The sequence below is a fragment of the Rhinopithecus bieti genome, unplaced genomic scaffold, assembly GCF_001698545.2.
Source record: "Rhinopithecus bieti isolate Rb0 unplaced genomic scaffold, ASM169854v2 scaffold_4981, whole genome shotgun sequence".
Lineage (NCBI taxonomy): Eukaryota > Metazoa > Chordata > Mammalia > Primates > Cercopithecidae > Rhinopithecus > Rhinopithecus bieti.
Window position 1 is genome coordinate 1732417 of NW_016805130.1, and position 16944 is coordinate 1749360.

A 16944-nucleotide genomic window follows, 5' to 3' on the forward strand; every position below is an offset into this window, starting at 1 on the left:
TTTTTTTTTTTTTTTTTTTTTTTTTTTTAGACAGTCTCACTCTGTGAGTCTCGCTCTGTCACCCAGGCTGGAGTGCAATGGTATGATCTCCACTCACTGCAACCTCCACCTCCCGGATTCAAGTGATTCTCCCTGCCTCAGCCTCCTGAGTAACTGGGATTACAGGCGCCCACCACCTTGCCCAGCTAATTTTGTATTTTTTTTTTTTTTTTTTTTTTTTTTAGTGACAAAGGTTTTGCCACGTTGACCAGGCTGGTCTCGAACTCCTGACCACAGGTAATCCGACCACCTCAGCCTCTCAAACTGCTGGGATTACACGCGTGAGCTACCGCACCCGCCTGAGGCCAGTGTACTTTTAATCAGAATCTAAAGCTACGAAAAGCAATATACCTTAAAATAATCTTAGTGAAGAAAACTTCCACACATTCTAAAAGAATAAAGTTTGCAAAACTGGCAGGAGCAATGATGTGTCTAATGGGAAGACTAAAAACTATAAACAGTTGTTTCCAAATCTATTATAGATTTAATGCATTTCTAGTCCCAGTAAGAATTTCTAGAATGCAAATTTGATGAAACTATTCTGAAATTCATTTGAGAAAGTATTTTTTAAATATTGCTAAAAGAAGCAGAAAAAAATGTGAATATAGGTGATTTTCTCTATTCTATATTTTACAAATGTTTCTGTGATTTTAAAAGAAATTTATAGTAAAAGTTTTAATTTGTGAATATTTGATAAGTAAATATCCAAAATAGTACCAAAGTCTTAATATCTTAAATCTTGAACTAAAAACAATAATAATATATTTCTATTGATGAATCTTAAAAAATTAGATTCTGTCAGTGCTAACCTTGAAAGAGGGACTGTGCTAGTTTCTGAAGATCCAAAGATAAATAAGATACAGCCTCTAGTCTCAAGAAAGTTCACAGTCCTGTGAAAAAAGGAAAGTAAATATATAATTACAATATACTGTTCTCAGTTCTAGGATGGCGATACTCACAGGGTTCTGTGGGTGCATATACGACAAATCTTTAGGGAGAGGACACATAGCTGAGACTTAGAAGAAAGTGAGATAAAGGAGGAGAACATTCACCAATGAGGCTGGAGAAGCAGGCAAGCACCACATCATAAAAGGCCTTTCACATCATGCCAAGGACTGAATCCTGTCTGCACTTAGGCATCAGGTATTGACTGACGAGGCTGCCAATCCATCAGACTCCCTGATCCTTAATAGCTCTGTGCCTGGAATTACTGCCTACCTCTAATAGAGAAGCACACAGGTTGTCATTCCTCAAGTGCTTTTTCATCAGTACACGTAGAGTTTGATCCAAAATAACACTTAGAACTTAGGGCATCAATCATATTGTTTATTTAAAAAATTTAGTATTTACTGGTAAACTCTTATATTATACAATAAAAATGCTGACTTATTAAGACTTCTTTTTACCACTCAGTCATCAAGTTGAAGGCATCTAATGACTACCAAGCAAACTGAACTGAGAAAGTGCCATAAGATGTTGGAATATTGAAAGCACTTCAAGCATCACTTTTAGGCTGACACTCAAAAAAATTTCCTTTCTTCTTTTGCCCAGTCATGAAGCATTTCAACCAGACACGCATAACTGCAGCAAAGCTGACCTGTACATTGCAGGAAAAAGACATCCATGGCATCTGAAATGTCTCTGTTCTTTCTCAGCAGGAATGGCCAATTTATGGTGAGCAGAGTAGTTCTTTTTCAATGTAATGACATAAGATCACCAGAATTTACAGGAAGAAAAGAATGGGAGAAAGGGTAGGTGTTATAGAACTAAGGGTGCCAATGATGACAGGAAAGGAACCAAAAGAGCAAAGTAAAGAATGCTGCAGGTAGCTGAACTCCAATACCTCATGAGACTTAAGGCCAATAGGCATGGCCCACATGGGGTGTAATGGTTAGGACTGGCTCAGAGACCAGCCAAGTAAAACATCAAGACCCAAAAGTAGATCTTTCTATTTCAGTGAAATGGGTCTCTTTATCAGGCAAGCATCACACTGATTAATCTGTACGCTGAAATCATGCCTTCTAAGTATGTTTTTGAGGAACATTCAGTGTCCCTAAGGTCAATAAAGAGTCTGTCCCTTTAAAGCTACTACTTTTGATATTTAGAGTAAAACAGATTTACTAAAACTTGGCTAAAGTCAAGAAGACCTGGGAAATTATTGCTCGTATTAGAGCTGCTGCTAGCATTTGATAGTCACTGCTAGCACTAGAAGCAGACCCATCTTTCCCTTCACTTTGTAGACTCAGCCTGAACTCCTGATACTATGCACCTGTAAGTTATTTCAAAAAGTATTATCTAGTACTTCTCTTGGGTCTAGCAACTCCTCTGAGAATACACAGAATGGACAAGGAAGGGTCCTCACCCTAGTGGAGAATTTAGACAAATAAAAAAGCAACATTAATACATCTTATGACTCTCATGCCATGGGGCTATGAACTGGATGGTTAAGGATATCAAGAAGGAGACCCTAACCCTGTGAGACTGCTGGAGGCTTCCAAGAGGATTGGCTAGGTTTGACAGGTGAAAAATGGTAAAAAAGTCTTTAAGACAGAGCTAATAGCAGTCATAGGAGCAGAGTACATGGCCCATCCAGAGGACTTTAGGCAGGTCAGAATGGTTGGACCACAAGGCATGAGAGGGGGTCAGTAAGAAAGGAGGACAGAGAGATAGAGACAAGACCACGAGCCACTTCAAGAAGGCTGAATGATATCCTTAAGTCCAACATAAACCCGGAAACAGTTTCAGGGAAAGGAGTGATGTGCCCCTCAAAACTTGTTATTTCAACAAGAAGTTGGATCTGAATATTTTGATAAAAACAAATTGATAAAATCAATTATCTGACTAATTTTCAGAATTCACTGAGTCCACTTTGGCAAAGATATTTCAAATTCTTTGTCTTTCATCCCATCTCAGATCCACTGAACCTCATTCTTTACTTTTTTAAAGCAGTGTGCTTGTTAAAGACATCAGCGTATTAGTCAAGCCCTGGCTTGGGAAGTTGAGCAGCATTCCTTCTGTATTGGCTGACCTCAGAGTGCTGGGTCTTTAACCTGAGGCTTTTCAGCACCCTCTTCTGTGCAGATTAAAATCATGCAATCCACACCCTATTCTGTCTCATTAATTAATTGTGAAACTCACTATCAGAAGGCTTTGGATATTGTGAGACTTGTCTGATTGATGGTGATGGGCAACATGCTGATTTTAACGACAGTCAGTAAATTCACAGGGTGAATCTTCACCTCCCCCCTTTTTAATTCAAGGAACTATAAAATAAAAATTGCACTGTACACTTGCTAAAAATAGCAAGGGAGACTTTATTCAATCAAGACTACTGCAATGGGGAGAGAGGCTGAACTCAACTTCACTGAAACAAAAGGCAGGAGTACTTTAACCCTGAGGTAAGCTGATGGAAAAGTACCAGAAGACATTAGGGGGAGGGTAGTCAATGTGATTAGGCCATCTGTATTTGCTAATTGTCCTTTATAGAAGTTAGGCTCCTATCCTCCCACAGAGACCACGAGAGGGGTGCTATCACCTTCAATGATTACATTTCAGAGAGATAGATCCCAGCTCAGGGAGAAACACATTGGTAGGTTGTAGGAGATTTACATCTCATAAAGGCAGAGAAAGAATTTACAATTGCAAATTTTCTAAAGTAAAATACTCTAAGAAAAGGGAGGTCAGGGCCCGAGAGTTGCCTGGCTAAAGTTGAGTTAAGCTGAGGGGGACCTTTTGGCCATCTTGGTCAAAATGCACTTCTTATCTTATGAGCAGTGTTATGCTTAAGGCAGTATATTCAGAAGGGATTATTGCATTTCTTAGGTGAGTAAAAAAATTCAGCCTCTCAGACTCCAGAGTTATAACACTGCATGAGCTATGCTATACTTGCCAAGTCCTGTATTGCCCCAAGTGCTTTTTGGTTAAAAGGTATCTAACTCCTATGCTAGTTTCACCTATGATATCTCTGGGAGTGCAAAAAGCAGAGAAGCAAAGGCGATATTGGCTGATGCGTATATTGACAGATTATCACTCTTTAAAAGGAGAGTGGCCATTTACTTTTGTGTCAGCAAACACAAGTCATCTTGCCTTGTGTTTAATAACAAAGCTTACTAAACCATGTATGCAAAATGTCTTCAAATCACCTAAAATCAGCTCATTCCACTTCCTCTTTTAATGTTTATTCATTACCCCCTTTATTTAGTAAACATTTATGTGCCAGGTCTTGTGGTAGGCAACAGATGAAGCATGTACTGTCTTCCAAAACAGACATAAACTGGACACTCTACCTGAAGAAACCAGAAACTTCCAGTCACCATAGCTAGCATGATATTACTATGATAATAATAAATATTTACTAAGTATTTCTAACAAGTCCTGTGCCAAGTACTTTCCATCATTTATATAATCTACTGTTCACAATTGCCTGATGAGTTCAGTACTTTTATTATCAGATCACTGCTTTACAGATGAGAAATCTGAGTCTTAGAGTAATTAAATGAATTACCCCAGGTTAAGTGGCTATGAACAGTAGAATAGGAACTTGAAACCAGGTCTGTGTGACTTTAAGCCCTTGCTCCTAATCATTTTATTATGTTCCCTGCTGAAGGCTACAGAGAGCATCGCACACCTCCTTCATTTATTTGGTGTAAATTCAGCGTGTATGTATTATGCACCATAGAATTTAGAATCTGTATTGTTAGTGGAAATTCCCTTGTTGAGAGATAGAGAAGGCAAGAGATGAACTCTAAGAAAGGATGACAGTAGCAGTGCATGAAGCTGATACTAAAAACTCACAGTGCTCCCAGAGTACCAGCAGGGAACATGATTTGGTGGAACAAACATCTACCAAGCATCCATTCTGCCAGGCTTATGGTGCTACATACCAGGGTGAGAGAGAGTCGTGCATCAGATAAGTTCTATGTCCTGGAGAAGGCCACATTCTCTAGCACCACATGTCCCCAACCTCAGACCATATTCACAATTTTTGCTATATCCACATATCACATGCACTATTATTCGTTTAATATTTATCTTCAGACAGACCCACTTCATAACACCACAGTGAATGGAGGAAAAGACACAGAAGTAATTATTGGCAACAACTAGAATAAATATAACATCATCACAATGTCGATACTCATCTGTGCACTACCTAAGTTCATCTCCAGTGCCACTTTGGGAAGGAATGCTTGCCTTCAATTTTCTCTTGGTTTCCTCTTTCCCATCTAACTGTAGACATCATTGCACAGCTTCCAGGCCCAGCTCTCACTCTGGGAGAATGCTCTAGACCTTGGTTCCTCTCCTTCATTTCTATTCTACCTGCCACCCATTGTACACATCAATGAGTGTTCAAATTCCATTTCCTCATGGCCTTCATGGGTGGCTCACTGAGTAGTCTGATAAAATAACTCTCCTTGGAAAGTGCTCATAGAGTAATAGCTATCAATAATAGGAAATGTGCAATGAGCCAGGCATTGGACCATAGATCACTATCTTATTTAATCTTCACAACAGTCCAGTGAGGAAAATACTATTATTATCCCCTTTTTACAGGTGAAGAGACTGAGGCTGGCATTGTGACTATGTAAAAGGAGCTTACCTAATTGGCTTAGGATGCCACAGCTAGTAATTTACAGACCTGTCCACCTTTCAAATCTACATGTTCTTAAACCAAAAATTGGTCGATTTTCTGTACCACAATGAATGGAAGGCCTACATTCGGACCTATGCTGTATCTCACAGAAGATATAACATAACTCACTCCTCATCTCACTACCCCACCTGCCACTACTACCCTTCTCTGAAGTTCATCTGCCACACATTGCCATAGTTATCCTTTTTTTTTTTTTTTAGATGGAGTCTTGCTCAGTTGCCCAGGCTGGAGTGCAGTGGCACCATTTTGGCTCACTGCAAGCTCTGCCTCCCCGGTTCACGCCATTCTCCTGCCTCAGCCTCCTGAGTAGCTGGGACTACAGGCGCCCGCCACCATGCCCGGCTAATTTTTTTATATTTTTACTAGAGACAGGGTTTCACCGTGTTAGCCAGGATGGTCTTGATCTCCTGACCTCATGATCTGCCGGTATTGGCTTCCCAAAGTGCTGGGATTACAGGCATGAGCCACCGCACCGGCCCATAGTCATCCTTCTAAACCACAAACATAACCCCCTCCCTCCCTCTCTCTCTCTTAATCTCATCCCGTCTTTGTCTCTATCTCTCTTTCTCTTTCTCTCATACAAGCACAAACACTCAAAGACCTCCAGTGGCTGGCTTCCCATTGCCTACAGGATACAGCACAAAGTTCAAACGTCTTACAGCCTTCAAAGCTCTTCACAATCTGGTCACAACCTGACTTCCCAGCACGCTCTCTCTCTCAACTCACAGCCATGTTAGATGTCACCCATTTCCCAACAGGTTGTACTTCCCCATGGTTCTGCCATCTCCCAACAGGTCATACTTCCCCATGGCTCTGGAAAAAGGCAGCGGTGAATGCTGCAGGCCACAATAAGAGTACTGGCTGGGGAGTATATAGCCCTATGTTCGAATTCCAACACTGGGCAGGTTAGTTAACCTCTGGGGGCCTTCTCTGTGTTCTGACACATAAGGCACTGACAATGCTCCTCCCCTGTAAGAATTGGACTGGATGATGGGTCTACTTTACACGGGGCCTGACCCTCGCACAACAATTGGCATCTAGCAAGGATTCAAATACATATTGTCATTGCTCCCTCAAAAATTAACTGGAATTGTTTTTTTCTTCCCATCTGGATATAAGTTTATCCATTCTTCAAGCTCAAAAAGTGTCTTCTCTCTGAAGCCTTCTCCAATCTCTTTGGGCAATATTAATCCTCCTTCCTGTCTATTTCCCTACCACTCAGCACTGGCCTCAACTATAGTACTTAAAGTTGGATTTTAATGGTCTGTCACTTTTTTTCTTGCCACCATTAGACCGTGATCTCTTCTACAGCCTTTATATCTATCAAGTGCAATACTCAGCATATGGTAAGCTGACAAATGTTTGTTGAATAACCTAACCTGTTCCTCCACTCTCACAGACATTATTTGCATTTCAGTAATGTTACAGAATTAGACTGGAATTTCAGGCACTGAAGCTGGAGCAATGGGATGTGTGTAGAAGGTGAGCTCTTCCTTAGAAATCCCCAAATGCTTACATCCATTCCCTATGTATAAAGCCATTTTTGTTCCAGAATCATTGTCTGCAAACTATATTGGTCTTCCCTTAGAAACATGAGGAGATTTTTGTGACAGGAAAAGATAATGCTTACAAAACCTTCTCATTGCAAACGTTGATTATTTATGAACTCTTACAGGAAAGGGACCCTCTCGATGCTGGTACATGGGAGAAGCCATCCCCCCTCCAATTTATAATAAATGAATGTTGAAGTAAATCTCTTCATTAACTAGATGGAGAAAGGAATTTATGCTCCAAAGTAATCACTCATCTCTTCAGCACAAAAACCCCAAAGATTCCACTTCCTGAACATTCTCTCTAATGGGACAGACCTTTGCTGACCGGCTGGGCACAGGCATGACTTCAGCAGGTAAACTCCATGGAACTCGAAGCCCAAATCAAACACACAGCAATACTTCCTGGAAGCCAGTGGGTGGCCTTGGCTGGTGAAAGCTCGTCCTTCAAGCAACTGAGGCAGGAGTCCATTAAAGGTGTTAATTTTACATGATGTGGCACGGCAAGTTTATAAATAAATTACAAATGAACATTCCCCACGGTTCCTCTCCTCTGAGTTTCTGTGTACCTGCTGCAGGCCTGGCAACAGCAGGAGCCACTCAGATGCCAGATCTGGAATTGCCCTTCAAAAAGTGAAGAAGGAGGCCTTTCTGTCACCAGGACTTGATAAGTTTTGACGCTTTGGTTGCTGGATCCAGCCACCTTTGAAAGCTAGCTACTAATTTATCCTCTATGGCTGGATGTGCTCAATTTAAGATTATTATCATAAGCTACAAGAACAAAACACAGATGTTAGAGTTTCAGAAAAATGTACTGTTGGGGACCATTAGTAAAAAATACTGTTTAAAATATATAACATGTGTAACTATTAAATACATAAAAATCCTATGTACCATGAGGCAAAACATGATGAAAGTTGTTGAATATTTTAAATACCTATATTGCTACATAAAATGGTTCTATGCAGTAGAATTTTCTATTGCAGGAGATTTATGAAATTTTGTCAAAGTGGTAGATCATGCTGAAGTCAGGGGAAGTACTAGCACACTTTAGGTTGCTTCCTATTTTTAATTAAGTTTGAAACTGCATCTTTGCACTTATGAGTGTGCATATAAATATATGTAAGTGCAGATGTGATGAACAATAATGCTGATCTATGCAGACATTCAAATTCACTCACAAAATGGCCCCCTCCCACTGCAGAGAATATTACTTAATTGAGGCTGGGTCTGTGTAATCATAATGAACTAGACGTAGAGCGGCAAAACTCGACCAGCATGGTTCACCCTCATTTATTTTAACAGCCTAAGAGGAAAGAATTGAGCAAGCTCTTTTGTGTCCTGACCTGGATTGCCAACATGGAGATGAATCATGACAACCAACTGTTATGGTGCTAGTCATGTTGACCCAGGTCAACAAAGGTGGAGACCGACTGAGCTTGGGTAGGTTGGCTGAAGTCCATCTAATTCTTATTCCGAGGGACTAAGATAGGGAAATGGGCTCAAAGGTACCCTTGAGAACAAACTGGGGCCCAAGTTACTCAAGAGTCCAAAATACTAAGCAAGTGTTAACAAAGGTAGACAACCAAGGGCAAATGATAAGGTCAGGTACACAGTAATGAAAGTCTAAATAAAGGAAAGTGGAGTAAAAACAAGCAAAATGAATGCAAGCAGTGAGCTCTCTAAACACAATTTGAGTTCTTTTTCTCCAAAAGCTGCTCCCTGTCCACCCGGATCAACTTCTCCTTCGAATTTCCACAGCACCTGGAATTCATATCATATCACCTAGCATGTCATCATGTACACGTATATGTTTGTTTTATCCTAACTCAATTTAATTGTTTAGAGATCAGTAACTATATCTCACATATCTGTGTTTTCTCCAGGGTCTAGCACAGCTTTATGTACATTAAATTTTCAGTAATTGTTCATTGGTTGAGCTAAAAGTGATTTTTGGCCTCAAGCAAGGATTGATAACAAGCTCCATCCATTTTTCCTCCATCATGTCGAGTCTACATATCTGTTCCAACGTTCCTACAAAGCATATAAACATACACTCTAAAATACATGAGGGTACGTTTCTATTTATTCTATACTCTTTTCTGTAACTTTTTAATACAACCATACATGCAGAACCAACTAATTTTTCTGACAACTACATAAAATTCTATGGTGTGGCTCCATCACAATTTAATTATAGGCATACCTCATTTGGTTGTGTTTTGCTTTATTGTGCTTTATTGTACAGATAATGCATTTTTTAAAATAAATTAAATATTTGTGGCAACCTTGTGTCAAGCAAGTTTATCACTGCCATTTTTCCAACAGCTCGTGCTCACGTTGTGTCTCTGTGTCATATTTTGGTAATCCTCACACTATCAAACTTTTTCATTATGATCTTATTTGTTATAGTGATTTGTGATTGGTGATCCTTGATGTTATTATTATACTTATTTTGAGGTGCCATGAATTGTGCCCATACAAGACAGCAAACCTAATTGATAAACGTTGTGTGTGATCTGACTGCTCCACCTACCGGCCATCCCCCCTTCTCTCTCCCTCTCTTCAGGCTTTCCTATTCCCTGAGATACCACAATATTAAATTAGGACAATTAATAACCCTTCAATGGCCTCTAGGTATTCAAGTGAAAGAAAAAGTTGCACATCTGTCACTTGAAATCAAAGCTAGAACTGATTCTGCTTAGCAAGGGAGGTGTGTTTGGGCAAGATAGGCTGAAAACTAGGCCTCAAGTCAAACAGCCAAGTTGTGAATGCAAAGAAAAAGATTAAAAGTCCTACTCCAGTGAATACACAAATGATAAGAAAGTGGGCCAGGAGCGGTGGCTCACGCCTGTAATCCCAGCATTTTGGGAGGCCGAGACAGGCGGATCACCTGAGGTCAGGAGTTCGAGAGCAGCCTGGCCAACATGGTGAAGCCCTGCCTCTACTAAAAATACAAAAATTAGCCAGGCATGGTGGCATGCACCTGTAGTTCCAGCTACTCAGGAGGCTGAGGGAGGAGAATAGCTTGAACCTGGGAGGCAGAGGTTACAGTGAGCTGAGATCACGCCACTGCACTCCAGCCTGGGGGACAGAGCAAGACTCTGTCTCAAAAAGAAAAAAAAAAAAAAAAGTGAAACAACCCTATTGCTTATGTAGAGAAAGTTACAGTGGTCTGGATAGATCAAACCAGTTACAACATTCCCTTAAACCAGAGGCTAATTCAGAGGAAGGCCCTAAGTTTTTTCAATTCTCTGAAGACTGAGAGAGATGAGGAAGCTGTAGAAGACAAGTTGAAGGCTAGGAGAGGTTGGTTCATGACGTTTAAGTAAAGAAGCCATCTCCCTAACAAAAAATTGCAAAGTGAACCAGCACGTGCTGATGTAAAAGCTGCAGCAAGTTATCCAGAAAATCTAGCTAAGATCATTGATGGCGGTAGCTATGCTAAATAACAGCTATTTAATGTAGACAAAACAGCCTTCTATTGGAAGGAGATGCCATCTAGGACTTTTCATAGCTAGAGAGGAGAAGTCAACACTCGTTTCAAAGCTTCAAAGGGCAAACTGACTCTTGTTAGGGGCTAATGCAGCTGATGGCTTTAAGTTGAAGCCAATGCTTATTTGCCATTCCAGAAATCCAAGGGCTAAATCGATTCTGCCTATGCTATATACATGGAACAACACAACCTGGATGACAGTGTCTTAGTTTACAGCAGAGATAACTGAATCACTTAAGCCCACTGTTGACACTTACTGATCAGAAAAAAGATAATACTCTTTCTAAATATTACTGCTCACTGACAAGGCACCTGGTCGCCCGAGAGCTCTGATGGAGATGTAAAGGAGATAAACATTGTTTCATTCCTGCTAATAGAACATCTATTCCCATAGATCAAGGAGTCATTTTTACTTTCAAGTATCATTATTTAAGAACTATATTTCATAAGACTGTAGCTGCCATAGACAGTGATTTTGCTAATGGATCTGGGCAAAGTAAATTGAAAACCTTCTGGAAAAAATTCAGCCTACCAGATGCCAATAAGAACATTCATGATTCATAAGAGGAGGTCAAAATATCAACCTTAGCAAGAGTTAGTACTTGATTCCAGCCTTCTTGGGTGAGTCTGAGGAGTTCAAGACTTCAGTGGTGGAAGTAACTGCAGATGTAGTAGAAATAACAAGATAGCTAGAATTAGAAGTAGAGCCTGAAGATGTGACTGAGTTGCTGTGATTTCCTGATAAAATTCAAATGCATGAGAGTTGGTTCTTATGAATAATCAAAGAAAGTGGTTTCTTGAGATATAATCTACTTCTGGTGAAGATGTTGTGAAGTGTTGAAACAACAACAAAAGGATGGATAGTATTACATAAACTTAGTTGCTAAAGCAGCAGCAAGGTTTGAGAGAATTGACTCCAATTTTCAAAGAAGGTCTGCAGTAAGTAAAATGCTATCAAACATCGTACACTACAGATAAATCTTTTGTGAAAGGAAGAGTCCATCTTTGTTACAAACTTCATTGTTGTCTTATTTTAAGTAATTACCACAGCCACCCCAACCTTCAGCAACCACCAGTCAGCAGTTATCAACTCCTGATCAGTCAGCAGTTATCAACATTGAGGCAAGATCCTCCAGTAATAATCAGATTATGACTCACTAAGGACTCAGATGATTGTTAGGATTTTTTTTTAAGCAATAAAGCACTTTATTTTATTTTATTGTTTTTTATTTTTTGAATCTTGCTTTATTGCCCAGGCTGGAGTATAGTGGTGTGATTTTGGCTCACTGCAGCCTCCACCTCCCGGGTTCAAGTGATTGTCCTGCTTAAGCCTCCTGAGTAACTGGAATTACAGACATGCACCCCCACACCCAGCTAATTTTTTGTATTTTTAGTAGGGACAGGGTTTCACCATGTTGGCCAGGCTGGTCTTGAACTCCTGACCTCAGGCGATCTACCCATCTCGGCCTCCCAAAGTGCTGGGGCTACAGGCCATGTAGCCAGCATGCCCGGCCAATAAAATATTTTAAAATTAGAATATGTAAATTGTTAGACATAATGCTATTGTACACTTGATAGACTACAGTAGAGCGTAAACATAACTTTTATAAACTCTGGGAAACAAACAAACAAAAAAACTTGTGTGACTTGTTTTATTGTGATATTCACTTTATTGTGGTGGTCTGGTATGCCTGTTGTCATTTCTCTATTGATAGGTATTTTTCTTGATACCATTTACTACAGTGTGATAACCAATATTACATCAGATACATTTATCTATATCCTTTCATATTCATCGTTTAATTTATTTTAGATTCCCACAGTAGGACTCCATAGTTAAAGGTAATTTTGCAAAATTTAATTATTAAAGATACCTCTAGTTTACTTTCCCAAAATATTTGGTAGGTCATCCTCCTACTATTAATATATTTGTATTTCTGTTGCTCTACACTCTTGACAATAATGGACATCACCAATCCTTTTAATATTTACCGACAGAAAAGGTTTAGAATTAGGATTAGGATTCAAGCAAAAAATGGTATCTCACAGTTGTTTTGTTTTGCATTTCTCTGCCTGCTAATGAAATTAAGTCAATCCATTGTGTATTTGCATATCTTCTTTAGGAATTGCCTTTCATTTTGCCATTTTTAATGTTTAATGTTTAGGAGTTCTTTGTATATTAGGAATATTTTTCATTCATAAATGATACATATATTGTTCTCCCAGATAAATCTTGTATTTCATATTTTCTAAATTCCTTTTGGCCAGTTACTGCCTCTTAGAACCTGCCTTTTTGCTAGCAACCCAGGCATAGCATATAATAATGTATCCATTGAGATTTAATACATTTATTTAACAACTTCAACCAACATCAATCAATGATATTTGGCCATATGGCTAGACTAACCATGCAACTAATCATTGTAGAGTAGAACATTTGATATCCTAAAAGGACTACTGGATTAAGAGAGGCAATTTCTTTTTAGTTCAAACTTAACTCTCAGGTTAAATACTTATATCCTACTGGTGGGAATGTAAATTATTACAACCACTATGGAAAACAGTATGGAAGTTTCTCAAATAACTAAAAATAGATCTACCATTTGATCCAGTGATCCCACTACTTTGGGATCCTACCCAAAGGAAAAGAAGTCATTATGTCAAATAGACACCTGCATGCTCATGTTCATCATAGCACAATTTGCAATTGCAAAGGCCGAAGTGCCCATCAATTGATGAGTGGATAAAGAAAATGTGAGATATATATATATATATACACACACACACATACACCATGGACTACTACTCAGCCATAAAAAGGAACGAAATAATGTCTTTTGCAGCAACTTGCATGTAACTGGAGGACATTACCTTAAGTGAAGCAACTCAGGAATAGAAAACCAAAAACCGTATGTTCTCACTTATAAGTGGGAGCTAAGCTATGGGTATGCAATGGCATACAGAGTGGTACAATGGATATTGGAGACTAAGAAGCAGAGAGAATGGAATGGAAGCCAGGGTTGAAAACTTACCTGTTGGATACAATGTACACTATTTTGGTGACTAGTACGCTAAATGTCCGACTTAACCACTCTACAATTCATCTATGTAAACAAAAATCACTTGTAGCGCTAAAACTATTGAAACAAAAAAAAATAAATACATAACAATAACAAACAAACTTAGCTCCTAGGTCAATGCCCACTCTTACCTCCAGCTTCACCCCTGCTTAGTCCAACAAAGAGAGGACTTCCCAGAATGCATTTGAGCCCAAAGATAATGTGTGAAACTATAGCTGTAAAGAGTATTTGAGAAAAAATATGGAGGAAAGAAACTAAAGGGAAGCTTTTGGCATGGGACATGTGAACACACACACACGCAGTCACACACACACACACACCCCAATGCAGAGCAGTGTGTTAATTCTAGCACAGATCTGTCCACTATGTTATGCAGACCCTGACTTTGTTGATTCAGCAAAGGCAGAAGATTTAAAACCACACAAAGGAAAAGCCTAGAGAAATATATAAAGCTAGCAAACATTTGCACTGTAAACATCAAGAGGAAACTGAATTTGTGTGATGGGAAAGAAAGGTTTAAGATCTTCACTCTAGCAAAATTCGCAGTGATTTCTGTGATTTGAGAAACTGTTTAGATTGAGGTAGGATTTGGAGAGTTTGTTTGAATGAGGGAAGAAAGTAAACTAAAAAACTTACAATGCAGGTGTAGGGTTTATTTCATCATGGGAGTTTGAAAAGAAACAATTGGAATATAGATAATCCAGGGTGCTCTGAAGAAAGATTTTAGATTTGAAATAGGGCAGATAAGACTTATCCATCCCATTAGAGAGAATTAAGGTCTGGGTCACCACCGTGTGGGTTCAGTTAGTTTCATCCACAGCCTATGGAGTCACTTGCATCCCTGGTCATCAATCCCCTCTCCGAACGGGTCTGTAGAAACCCCGTGAGTTCTGCCATAGAAAAACATTACTTCAGGCCGGGCGCGGTGGCTCAAGCCTGTAATCCCAGCACTTTGGGAGGCCGAGACGGGTGGATCATGAGGTCAGGAGATCGAGACCATCCTGGCTAACACGGTGAAACCCCGTCTCTACTAAAAAATACAAAAAACTGGCCAGGCGAGGTGGCGCCGCGCCTGTAGTCCCAGCTGCTCGGGAGGCTGAGGCGGGAGAATGGTGTGAACCTGGGAGGCGGAGTTTGCAATGAGCTGAGATCCGGCCACTGCGCTCCAGCCTGGGGAAAAGCAAGACCCAGCCCAAAAAAAAAAAAAAAAAAGAAAGAAAAGAAAAGAAAAACATTACTTCAGTGAAGTACGTTTATTAACTAGATGCCATTGACTAAGCAATGTATAATAAATGGAAGATTCCTTTTAGTTGATAAGTTATATATATAGGAAAAGATCAAATTCTAAAATGCCATAGAACTGAATAAAATACAGCAAAAAAAATTTTTTTAAATGTTTAAACAAAGGGAGAAAATGCTCGTGATATGTGCAGTGAAAACAGCAAAATTTTAAAAACTGTATATAGACTAACTTTATTTCAGTAAAGGACACACATATATTTTGTATACAGAAGTGGAGAAAAAACTGAAAAGAAAATACCACAAAATGTCACCAGTGGTTAACTCAATAGGACTGTCAGTGACTTTTACCTTCTTCTTTACAGTTCCCTGCATTTTATAAATAAGTTTAAGATGAATATGTGTTATTTTTTAAATTAGCAAAAGCTGTTTTAAATAAATATCTTTTTATGATATATTTTAACTATTTTTTTGACTAGTATGATTCTCAGTCGTGTTTTCTCCTTATTTTCTCTCAGTTCATTAATCCAAAGTCCTTCCCATTCCCATAGCTCTCATTCCTACACGATTTTGACTGCCTCTAGAGGGGAGTGGAAAAATGGCATTTCTATCATTCTTCGCTCCCAACATTTCTGTACTATCTAACCTATAGCAAAACAAATGAAATAAAAAATTATAAAACTGCTTTCAGATACAAATTGTACTACCCTATATTTGTTTTAACCATGAGGAAGTTTTAGAAGACAATTTCTAAGCAATAACTTTAACAAACTTGGATTTGCTTGTTTTTGTTTTGAGAGAAAGCAAGCTACAAACTCAAGCATATTTCTTTTCCTTTTAGTTTTTTTTTTTTTTTTTTTTTTTTCCTTTTGGGGTCCCCCCCTTTCCCCAGGGGAACCCCACTGCCCCAACCTCCGCCTCCCGGGTTCAAGTGATTCCCCTGCCTCGGCCTCCTAAGTAGCTGGGACTACAGGCACGCGCCACCAGGCCTGGCTAATTTTTTTGTATTTTAGTAGAGACGGGGTTTCACCATGTTGACCAGGATGGTCTCCATCTCCTGACCTCGTGATCCACCCGCTTTGGCCTCCCAAAGTGCTGGGATTACAGGCGTGAGCTATCACGCCCAGCCAAGCATATTTCAAAACCCCTGTGCATGTTTTAACATGGCATTAAGTTTAAAAAGTGAGCAAAGGCTTTAAATAGAAATATGTGAAGGTATTTTATCACATGGAAAATTCATGCAGGGTTGATAGTCTCTGTGCAATTTTGTGACCCTTGATTAGTTACTATTATTATTTAAATTATGCATGACATGATGAAATTTGTCTCTTTATAAAACTGAGGTGCAACTTAATGGTGTTTCTGCCTTGTCACACTTGCAACTTGACACAGGACAAATGGACAGATTATTGACTATAGCTTCAACCACATAAATATTGAACTTTTGTACACATTGTTATGATGAAAATTCACTGATAGGGTTTCCCAAACCACCAGAAAAAGGAGGTGAGATAAAATCACGGTTCTTTTCTCATCTACAACAAAAATATGGGTCTTACTCCCAGATATTTTGCTTATGTGGGGAAATTTTCAGACAAAGAACAAATTCGATCTTATTGGCTCTTCCTCAAAGGATCATCAGAGAGTGTGTGTCAGAACTACTGGAACAGCTAGTACGTAGTAGAACCTAAATGTGAACTGGGCATTCTGACTCCAGAGCTCTCACACTTCATCCCTACACTTTAAGGATGAACAAACCCACAATAACCTGTGACACGCTTTCTACCACTATTTGCATATACCAGGATTTTGCTTTAACCATGAGGACAACTTTCTAATAGTGAAATTTCTAACACCAGTGAAAGTGCTGATAGGTTCCTCAAATTA